The 12,054-nt window shown below is 35.8% G+C and overlaps 1 pseudogene; it reads left to right on the top strand.

Annotated features, from left to right (window-relative positions):
• The first annotated feature begins 4,994 nt into the window (after window positions 1-4,994).
• The window catches only part of LOC123253458, a 98,651-nt pseudogene continuing 91,591 nt past the window's right edge, over window positions 4,995-12,054 (top strand).

Below are 12,054 nucleotides of genomic sequence, written 5' to 3' on the forward strand. Positions count from 1 at the left end.
GAAAATATTTATAGCTGCGCTTTTTGTGGTGGCAACAAACTGGAAAAGGAGGGTATGTCCTTCAATTGGGGAATGGCTGAACAAACTGTGGTATATGCGGGTGATGGAATACTATTGTGCTAAAAGGAATAATAAACTAGAGGAGTTCCGGGCGAACTGGAGAGACCTCTGGGAACAGATGCAGAGGGAAAGGAGCAGAGCCAGAAGAACTCTGTACACAGAAACTGATATACTATGGTAAAATTGAATGTAATGGTCCTCTGTACCAGCAGTAATACAATGACCCAGGACAATTCTGAGGGATTTATGGTAAAGATGCTACCCACATTCAGAGGAAGGACTGCAGGAGAGGAAACATATAAGAAAAGCAACTGCTTGAACATATGGATCGGGGTGGACATGATTGAGGGTGTGGACTCGAAACTACCACACCAATGCAACCACCAACAATTTGGAAATAGGTCTTGATCAAGGACACATGACAAAACTAGTGGAAATGTGCATCGGCTATGGGTGGGGGGAGTGCGGGGGGTGAAGGGGAAAGGAGGAGCATGAATCATGTAACCATGTTAAAAATGAATATTAATAAATGTTTGAAAAAAAATCATCCCAGGAACATTTAAAGTCAAAGCTGGGATCAAGATCATGAATACATAAAAGATGAAAAATGAGGGAATTGGATTAGGTGACCTGTAATATGCCTTCCTATTTTAAATCTATGATCCTATGACTGGAACCATGTTCTTATGGCAAGTATTATTAAACAATTATTATATGGCTAATTTTTCTTCAATAAATAAAAGGATGAAAAAGAATGAGGGAGAAAATAGGATGCTATACTGGATTACTGTCCATTTTGATTCATTGGTCCTTTTCTAAACGACATTCCTGGATTTGTTCCTGTCTGTAGGAAACAAGTTGGAAGAAATTGCTTTTTTCTACATCAATATTAACTATACTTTTTCCCATGTGTCAGTAATGCTTGTTCTTTCTTTCTCTCTCTCTCTCTTTCTTAGAACTGACAATAATAAGGAATAAAGGGAAAAATGCTAGATTTGAAGTCAGGGGGCATTGGTTTAAATCTCATATTTTCTACTTAAAATCTATGTGACCTTGAGCAAGTCACTTAACCTCACTGAGTCTGTTTTCTCATCTGTAAAATTAGAGGATTGTATTAGTTGATCTCTAAGTTATTTTACAGATCTAAGATCTATTAATTACCCCAGGCTGAGAGCTATGTAGCTATATTAGCTAGGAGTTAACTGTACATATTTACTAATCCTTCTCCACAACCTTTGTAATAGTAATATAATAGGGTGATACCTAACAACATAACTAAATTTTTGCCTTGAATAGATCTGAAAAGTCTGTCCCATTTACTTCATTTTGCTTTTTCTGGATGAGAATTTTCAAAATCATACAGGCAAGTACTTACATATAGCTGCAATATAAGAATTTATGAGAGCTTGTAAGTACATATTAGTTTTTCCAGTGAAAATAAAAACCTTAGGGGACAGTTGGGTATGGATTAAGAGCCAGGTCCATAGACAGCAGATTCTTGGTTCAAATCTGACCCCAGATACTTCCTAATTGTGTGACCCTGGGCAAGTCACTTGACCCCCATTGCCTAGCCCTTTCCACTCTTCTGCCTTAGAACCAATACACAGCATTGATTCTAAGATGGAAGTTAAGGGTTTAAAAACCCTTAAAAACCCTTAAAAAAATCCCCAAACCTTATAACCTCATGTTGTAATTCTTGATTCTAAACAAAATACCATCTAAATATTAGTGGATTCATTTCTAAACCAATAGATTAAAATTTGAATTAGTCCTTCACATAAGAGTTAGTGTAAAGATTCCATGGAATCTTAGAAATAATGTTTCTGTGTCTTACTGGTGTAGCAGCCACATGCCTTTTCCTATCTATGACTTTGGTTTACCATGATTTCAGAATATGCTAAATATTCAGCAAACTTGCTATTTATTTCCAACTCTTAGAGCTTCATTGCCCATATGCTCTACCTCCTACTAGGTGCCCTATTACATTTTCCTTATGATTAATGATCTCCTTTTTACTACCAGCTTCTGGAGATCATGGGTAGTGATAAGCCTGGAAGGGATTGTGGGTGAAGGACACTTTCCTATCTTTGTATTAGTGAATTTGTACTATACTGGCTACTGTTAAGAACAGTCCCACACTATACAATATACAATTATTTAGTGTTTATACTATGAGAACCAGAAATTACAGAAACTGAATGGAAATGGGAAAGATCAAAACTATTCTCTTGCTAAATACAAATCAAGAGAAAAACATCTAAGTCAGAAAGACTTCTTTCTCATTACTCTCTGTATGAAAGAAAATTCATTAAAAAAAGCAATATTTAAGAGAGAATCAAATCAAGCATGATATCTTCCAAAATGACAATAGCTGTTTTATATGATACAATTCTCATATCTTGGAACATGATGTAGAAGGAATCACGGCAGAGTATACTATGCTACTGTTTAAAAATGGATAATACAGTCTCCAGAGAAACTACCATTTGGGGGATGGGGATGAGGTGTTTGGAAATTTAAACTGGCAATAAGAAATTTCCAGGGGGCAGCTGGGTGGCTCAGTGGATTGAAAGCCAGGCCTAGAGACAGGAGGTCCTAGGTTCAAATCTGACCTCAGACACATCCTAGCTACATGACCCTGGGCAAGTCACTTAACCCCCATTGCCTTGCCCTTACCACTCTTCTGCCTTGGAGCCAAAACACAATATTGACTCCAAGACGGAAGGTAAAAGTTAAAAAAAAAATAAGAAATTTCCATATAGTAAATGATAAGAAATGGTATAATATCCATAATTTCTGAGCTTAATATTTATCATAAGCCAGTCAAGATGAGAAAATTTTAGAGAATATAGGTTCTTTTCCCCATGAGTTTAAAAATTAGGCTTTTAAAATGATTTGAAGTCATAAATTATAAAATAAAGTCCAATGGTAATGTTGCTATTATCAATACTATTAATAATTCAATGCATCTTATATAGACCTTTTTCTGACTTATTTGATATATCTTCCAGATTCCTTCTCTAATATAACATATTTAAGCTGCCAAGCCTTGGCAAAATAATAATAGCAGTATTCATATAGCATTCTAACATGTACAAAACACTTATGATTTATCTCCTTGAGCCACACAACAACTCTGAGATGTTATCATCTTGATTTTATGAATGAATAAACTGAGGCAGATAAAAATTAAATGAATTGTCTGGGGTCACACAGCTGATAAGTGAAGGAAGAAAGATTAAATTCAGGTCTTCTTCACTCCAAATCTAGCAGTTTATCTACTAAGGAAATTTAGAGGTCATGTAGTCTAATACCTTCTTTTTAAAGATGAGGAAATGATGGAATACTTCTGCATCATGAGAAATGATGAGCAGGTTATTATTTTTTTTAAAACCCTTACCTTCCATCTCAGAATCAATACCGCATACTCCAATCAATACTCCAAATGAATGTTCTTTCCAAGGCTACTTCAATTTTCCTTGTTTTTCACTTCTTATAGTCAATTAAATTTTGCCTCATATAATCTCTGTATGTATCCTTCACACAAATACAGGAACATATCTAGTTTATTACTTTTCATTTTTCTGTTTTGAATCCAAACCCTTCGCTAAGAAAAATCTTGCTCTTTTCTTTTTATCTGTAAAATTTTTAAAATCCACTCAAACATTTAAGTACTATATACATAAGATTTATAGTTTTTTATCTTCTACATAAATACTTTTGAACAATAATGTACCTTTTCATATAAATTTTTCTAGTATTCATATGTAAATTATCTATTTTTTTGTGCATAACCTTATACATGTATCCACATACAAATTTTATGTTCAAGATTATGTTATAGGCTCCTCTCTCTGAGCATTCTTTGTGGAAAGAGCTATTTTCTAAAACAAATTACATAAACACCATAGCATCTGGTACTGTTGAAAGCACTTAGTGGAAACTCAAAAAAATAGATGATTTTTTTTTCTCATAACACTGAACAAATACCAACCTACCATGGAAACGGGATTAATGAAGCCTTACATAAACACTATTGGAACCTCATACTTTCTTTCTCTCTGTTATCCTGTTTTATCCAACGAGATCCTACCTTCTCTAAAGAGTCACATCCCACATTCTATTCACTCCTCTATCCACAAGATCTTTCATCTCCTTGGAAACCTTTTTTTTTTAAGTTAAAAACTTTTTTGTTTCAATTACATGTAAAAGCAAATTTTGACAATTGTTTTCTGACATTTTGCAATTCAGATTCTCTCTTTTTTTCTCCCTCCTCTCTCCCCAGGTGGAAATAGTTTGATATAGGCTATGCCAATGTTTTCATGTAATACCTTATGACATAACAGAAGACACATATGACACATAAAATAAATATCCCATAAATGAAATAAAATGGAAGATAGCCTACTTTGATCTGCAATCAGAATCCTACAGTTGCTTCTTTGGCTGCGGATAGCACTTTTCATTGCGAATCTTCTCACTGGAAACTTGTTACAGCTATCCCCAAACTATTGTAATTTCCCCTTAGAAAGTGCAACATTCTATACACCTCTAGTAAGAGAATCTTTAGAGGTATAAGTTGGTTATTTGAAATATTGGGGTGACTAGCTATGTTAATCTCCCAAAACCCTCAATTGGGGAGATTTCAAAATGCTCATCTCCCACTAGAATCACAGTGGGGATTGTGAGAAGGGAATTTGCCTTCCTTTGTTTTAATTTAATTAATCAGGGATCTGGAGATCCTTTTCCATTGAGATGTGCAGGGATACACATACCCACATAAAAGGAAGTTGAAAACAATGAGACAGGAAATTGATGCCACAAGCACTGCCCCCCTGGGTGGTGCAAAACAAATTAAGGAACTATGATTGGTTCCTGAAGATGAGACATGGGAGAGCTAGTGGGTGGAGAAAACTGCTTATAAAGATGAGACTATGGTTCTGGAGGACATTTCTGATTCTGATTCACATTTGGATGGAGATTCTGATTCTGATATGACTCTGATTCTAGTGATGGTGACTCTTGCTGAAGAGACTCTCATGGACTTCTGGCTGGAGAGTGGAACTCTGTCAGTGGTGAGCTGGATTCCATCAGAACAGCTCATAGGGTGGTAGTCTAGGCAATTCTCTACCTCTTTCCTACATTACCCTCTTGTTACTATTTCTACTTTGATGTAATAAAGCTGTTAAAGCTACTAATAGCCTCTTAATTTAATTTTAATTATTACATAGTATAAGTTATTTGTGACTTAGATTGGTTAATATTTTTTCATATTTTCCTTTAAGAATGAATTGGAATATTAGAATGCCTTTACAATTTTTTTAAAATTTAGAAGATATGTATTTTAAGAAATTTTATTTGTTAGTGTTTTAAAAATATTAATTTCAACTTAATATTTTATAAAAATTTCTGCATGTTTTCATTATCCTAAATAAGACTCTTCCAGGTAACATATTTTGTTCTGACCATTTTGAAAGATTCTAACATCAAAATAACTTCCTTTAGTAACTTTAGATTTTAAAAATATTATATTAAACAGATTTAATTAGCATTTGGTTTAAGACAAAAAAAACATACACACAACACACAGTGCCCTACATATAAAGATCCTTAATAAATGTTTGAATTTATTTGATTTAAATGAGTAATTTTGGATGATATGTATTAAATAATATTTTATAGTTTATTTGGTACCTACACAAATGAGGAATTAATTATAGAAGTAAATTGTAGAATGTTGGTTCCAAAAGAAGTATTCAAGACATCTTATACCAGCACCACTAGTCCATTGTAAGGATGAAGTATTTTTCATTTCTCTAAAGCTTTGATACTAAGGAGTCAGTTAGCCAATCAACAAGTATTTATTAAGCACCTACTATGTGTTAGGTGCTGGGAAGAATGAAACAACTCTTACAAGAAAAAACAGTGCTGATGGTCAAGCTGAGAGTAGAGGTGGTCAAGCTGAGAGTAGAATTTACAGTCTGGCAAAATATCCTAGGCTTGGAAAAATTGCAAATGATAGTTTGACAGTGGTGCCTAATCTGGAGATCTACTTGATAAAGCTTTAAGATCTTGATTTAATGGGTAGAGATCCCCAATATGCCCTCCATCTAATATACTTCATTTATATGTAATAATAACTCACATTTATATTAGAATTTAGGTTTTACAAAATACTCTTCACCATAGTTCATTGAGATAGCATCAGTGGAAAAAGCACTGGGTATGGAGTGGAATGACTCAGCTTTGCTACTTACTTTTTTGTAATTCTAGGCAAGAGGCAACCAGGTGGTGCAGTGGATAGAGTACCAGGCTTGGAGTTGGGAAATCTCATCTTTCTGAGTTAAAATCTAATCTCAGTCACTAGCTTTGTGACTTTGGACAAGTCACTAAACTCTGTTTACCTCAGTTTTCTCAGCTGTATAAAAAGCTGGAGAAGGAAATGGCAAACTATCCCAATATCTTTGCCAAGAAAACTCCAGATGGAATCATGAAGAGTCAGATGACTGAAGCAAATGAACAACAACTCTAGGCAAGTTATTCTTTGGGCTTTACTTTCCTTATCTGTTAAATGAAAGTCTGGCAAAGTTCCTTCCAGTCTTAGAATATGCCCTATTACTGAATCCTTAATTACTTAATCCTTAACCCTGAATCTCTATTTACCCTGCAGTTAGATTTTTTACAGGTTTACATATATTGTTTTGTCTCCCCTGATTAGACTCCTTGAGACCAGTTACCTTTATATTTTCACTACGCAAAATGTTTGGCACATAGAAAGTTCTTGAAAATGCCTATAAAAATTTATTCATTTCAATAGCCCAATGTTTGATAAAATATTGAACATAAATGAACAAAGAAAGAATTCCCCATCTGACAAGAATTGCTGTGATAACTGAAAAGCAGTTTGGCAGAAGTTTCTAATATATTATAATATTATTGTTATTATGTTCAGCAATAAATTAAAAAATGAATGTTTGAATATCAAAGATGATAAGGAAAAAAACTAAAAGGAAAATAGATCCCATACCTTTCATGACTATGGGCAGGGAGTAAATTCTTTTTAAAAAATATTTTATTTTTCCAATTATGTATAGAAACAATTTTTAACATTCATTTAAAAAATTGAGTTCCAGATTCCCTCTTTCTTTCCTACTCTCCCCCCATACAGAATAGAAGCAATTTTGTCTAGGTTATACATGTGCAGTCATACAAAGCATTTCCTTATTGGTCATGTTGTGAAAGAAAATATAGAACAAAAAAAAGTAAAAAAATAGTATACTTCAATCCTTTTTCAGACTCCATCAGATATTCCTCTGGAGATAGATAGCATTTTCATCATAAGTACTTTGGAATTGTTCTGTATCTTATGATGTTGAAAGTAGCTAAATTATTCACTGTTGATTTTCATATAATATTACTGTTACTATGTGAAATGTTCTCCTGGTTCTACCCACATCACTCTGTATCAGTTTATGTAAGTCTTTTCCAGACTTCACTTGATGCAACTTCTAGGAGTTTCTAGCTATTTAAAAAAAAAAAAAAAAACACCCTTCCCTTCCATCTTGGAATCAATATTGTGTACTGGTTCCAAGGCAGAAGAGTGGTAAGGGCTGGGCAATGGGGGTTAAGTGACTTGCCTAGGGTCACACAGCTGGGAAGTGTCTGATGCCAGATTTGAACCTAGGACCTCCCATCTCTAGGCCTGGCTTAGTCCACTGAGCTACCCAGCAGTCCCCTTTTAGCCATCTTAATGTGGCTTCTTAATTACTTAATAGAATAAAAAGGCCCATCCACATTAAATCAGGGCTCTTTGGACTTAGTGGACATCCCCAGACCTTGAGAATCACCACAGCCAGCCCTTTTGACCATAGGTGTTTCTATATGGAGATCTGGTGGGGAGCTGCATTTATCCTATCTAAGTGCTAGAGTATATACTTTCCATAGCTTAAGTCAAACTCTTTTTGTTAACAGTTGAATTACCAACAAGTGTTAGTTCCAACACTGAACTTGAGTTGACCAGAAAATGGCCTGAGTTAGCATCATCATTCCTTCCCCCCAAATACAAATTAAAATGACTTTAAGTCTCCAGCTTTACACTCAGAGTAAAAATAACAAATGATTGCAAGACAATATTGAAGGCATCGTGGAAAAGTGGCATACTGATGCATTGTTGGTGGAGCTATGAACTGGTCCAACCCTTCTGGAAAGCAATTTGAAATTATTAGTGACTAAAAATGATTGTACCCTTTGATTAGAGAATCCATTTTTAGATATGTAACAAAGTGTGTATTGGTTAGTACTTAGTCATTGACTGAAAATAATGTTCAAATGAAATACTTTTAGGTGTAATCTGAATTATTAACTCTCCATCGATTTTTTAAGTCTAGACAATCAAAAAAATCAATCAAGCCATGGTTTAGAGCAGTGATGGCAAATCTTTTAGAAAAGTAGGTGATGTGAGAAATGTCCACATGTACCTGTGGAGAGGGGGAGTGGAGCATCTTAGCCTTGCATCCCTCTGGCTTTCTAGTAATGAACTCTGGTGAACTCTGTGCTCAGTGGTGCCCACAGAGAAGGCTCTGAGTGCTCCTTCTGGCACATGTACCATAGGTTTGCCACCATGGATTTATAGCATTTGCTGATTACATAGTGCAAATGCTCAACCTGAAAATTTAACAATTAGGAACCAGTTCAAGCTAGCTCTAGCCCTCACCTACTATATAATTAAGGAGGTCAATGACAAAAAGAGATATTTATATCAGTATTTTTTATAGGAGCAATGAATTAGAAATAAAGTAGATACCGATTGAAAGTATTCAGGCAGTTAAGTGGTGCAGTGGCTAGAGGGGTGAGCCTTGTTGTGAGGAAGATTACTTAGTTATCATTTAGGAGACCTAACAGGAAGGACTGGAGAATTCCAAATGGAATGGGGAAGCAGGAAGTGTTGCTTGCTCTCTGAGACTGACTCCATGGTGGTTGGGACAAGTTGCAACTGACCCTAGGAGACCTCAGATTTCCAGAGATCCTGAAGGAAGACTGACATCTACTTGTGAAAGATTTTGGTAGAGACTATTAATCCCAACCTGACTTGCAGGTTAACTTGGGCTGGGTTAGCTCCCAGAATCTACTCACCTGAAAGAGCACTGCTAGTGGTCCTGGAGGAGCTGGTACATCACTGGAGTGAGTCTGGACTCTGCTGTGAGGATTCCCACTTCAGTCCTGTGATTCTACTAGTATTCCATGCAAATTTATTATTCTTTTGTTGGTCCTCAAAAGTGATGTTGACATCTTCTGCAGCTGCCTTCTTCATGGTGGTGGCCATATTGGGGTTTCTACACTTTAAGACTAAGGGCAAACCACAGGGTCAGGGGAGGGACTTTTCTACACTCAACTGAGACCTAAGCAAGGCAGGGCCCAGAGAATAGTATTATGTGTCTATGTGACCCTGGGAAAGGCACTTAACTTTGTTTTGCCTTAATTTCCTCATCTATAAAATGATCTGGAGATAGTAATGGCAAATAACTCTAGTATCTTTGATAAGAAAATCCCAAATGGAGTCTCAAAGAGTTGGGCATGACTGAACAATGACAAAAAACATTGTGGTATGTGAACATATAATTGTATGTATGGTGCTATAAACATAATAATAGCTTGAATATATATAGCTCTTCAAGATTTAGAAAATGTTTTACATATGTTAACTCATTTGATTTTCATAACAACCTTATGAGGTAGATGCTATTATCATCTCTTTTATATATGATGAAACTGAGACAGATAGGGTAAGTGCCCAGGATCACACAACTAGTAAATGCTCAAGATATGGTTTGAACTCATTTCTTCTTGATTTCCAAAGTCCCCTGTACTAACCATTGAGCAATTAAACTATCTGGCTGCCTCCAGTGCTATGATGAATGAGATGATAAATATGATGAATACAGAGAAATACAGGGAGTCTTTCATGAACTATTAAAAATCAAAATAAACAAAATAGGAAAATAATATACACAATGACTATAACAACAACAAAAAAGACAACATAAAAACAATTGAAATGGAATATTCTTAACTTATAAATCTCACTTGAGATGTAAGAAGGCATAATATGCTGGCCTCCTCCATTTCTTTTTATTTTTTTAAACCCTTAACTTCTGTGTATTGGCTCCTACGTGGAAGAGTGGTAAGGGTGGGCAATGGGGGTCAAGTGATTTGCCCAGGGTCATACAGCTAGGAAGTGTCTGAGATTGGATTTGAACCTAGGACCTCTTGTCTCTAGGCCTGACTCTCAATCCACTGAGCTACCCAGACACCCCCCTCCATTTCTTTATAGAGGTGTAAGAATCTGGGTATTATATATGATGTCATTTAAAATATGTTGGTTAGTTTTGCTTAACTTTCTCTCCCCTGCCCCCATTATGTGTTAATCAACAAAAAACTTTGCTAAGACAAGAAAGTCAAGTGCTATTATGAAGAAAAAATTTACAAGTATTATCTGCAATATTCCCTCTTTCCACTCAAGGTAAGAAGTAGACTTTTACTCAGGAAAGGCCATATATTTACAGGTACAAAATTGACGAAAGATGAGAAAACATAAAATCTTCCTGTGTTCATTGTTTGTTGACTATTTTAAAAAGTCCTTGAAAAGAGACAAGATGGTAGAGTGAGTCATTGCTCTTCGATCTCTCCCCCTCATCACCTTAAAATAAAAATTTAAAGTCTCAGTATAAAGTAAGAAGAGAAAGGAGAAAACAAATATCCTCAAGGTAATTGATACAGAAAAATTACAGAAGACCAAGCCACCCGCCACTATTATGGTTCTGAACTGTAACCTCTTCTTCTCAGGAGTGACCAGACCCAGGCCCTATCAATATTGGTAAACTAAAACCACTGCATCCCTCCTTCTCAGCATTGTTGCAGGTATATCAAACCACTAATTCTGCCCTGCCCTCTGCCCAACCCCCCCCACCCCCACCTCATTGGTCCAATCCTAGGAGCTTGAGCCAGGACTTCTACTATCCCCTACCTCTGTCAGGGTCTGAGTTCCACCAAAAGCAAATTAGAGTAGTGAAATATATTAGCTATCCCTTTCTGCCCTTGTGGAAATAAAGAGCAAATAAAGACATCCATAAAGGGATTATGTATGCTGGTCCCTTCTAGGTCTTATGGAAAGCTTAAGTAGGAACAAGAGACAGTCTCTATCTAGGAGTAGTTAAGTCTAATTTCTGTGCTCACCAAATGAGATATTTTAAAGATATTTAGCATAGTGCTTGGCACACAGTAAGCATTTAATACATACTTGTTCTCTCTCCCTTTCCTTTGCTCTCCCCCTCCCCCCTTTGCTCTTGAAGCACATGCTCAGAAATCAGTTCAGTTTATGTGATAAACTTTGACCCTCATCAATAGACTTTGAAAGTTTTAATAAAATCAGTACAAATGACCTTTAAAAAATAGATACAATACTGCATCATAATTAGAGATGCAGCCATAATTAAATCTTTAAATCAGAAAAAAATTCTTAACATAAACTTAACTTTAAAAATGATCAACTCCATCTATACACAAGTCAAAAAAGAAGATTACTTATCAGTGAATCTCCATTTCATTTAAAAAAATAGAACAAACCACTTTTGAAAAAATATGTAAACTCTTGGGGAGTAGAGCCAAGATGGAGGAGTAACTAGAGAACAGTGCAATTTCACCATGAAAATCCTCCTTGACCAAGAGTAAAATATCACCACAAAACAAATTCAGGAGTGAAGGAATCAACAAAGAGACAGAGTGAAGCAATCCTCCAAAGAGGAGAACCAAAAGAAAAACCCCAAAGTAGGTAGAGACCATCTAGGGAACTGGGGTGAGAGGGGAGTGAAGCTAGCAGGAGCCACAGCAGGAAGTGAGGAGCAAGCCAAGAGCAAGCCCTACCCCCACACATCTGCTCTCATAGGTTCCAGGCTTAAGCCCTGCTTAATGGGTAGATCCTGAGATTCTGCCAGGGCA

Source organism: Gracilinanus agilis, chromosome 1, assembly GCF_016433145.1.
Source record: "Gracilinanus agilis isolate LMUSP501 chromosome 1, AgileGrace, whole genome shotgun sequence".
Taxonomy (NCBI): domain Eukaryota; kingdom Metazoa; phylum Chordata; class Mammalia; order Didelphimorphia; family Didelphidae; genus Gracilinanus; species Gracilinanus agilis.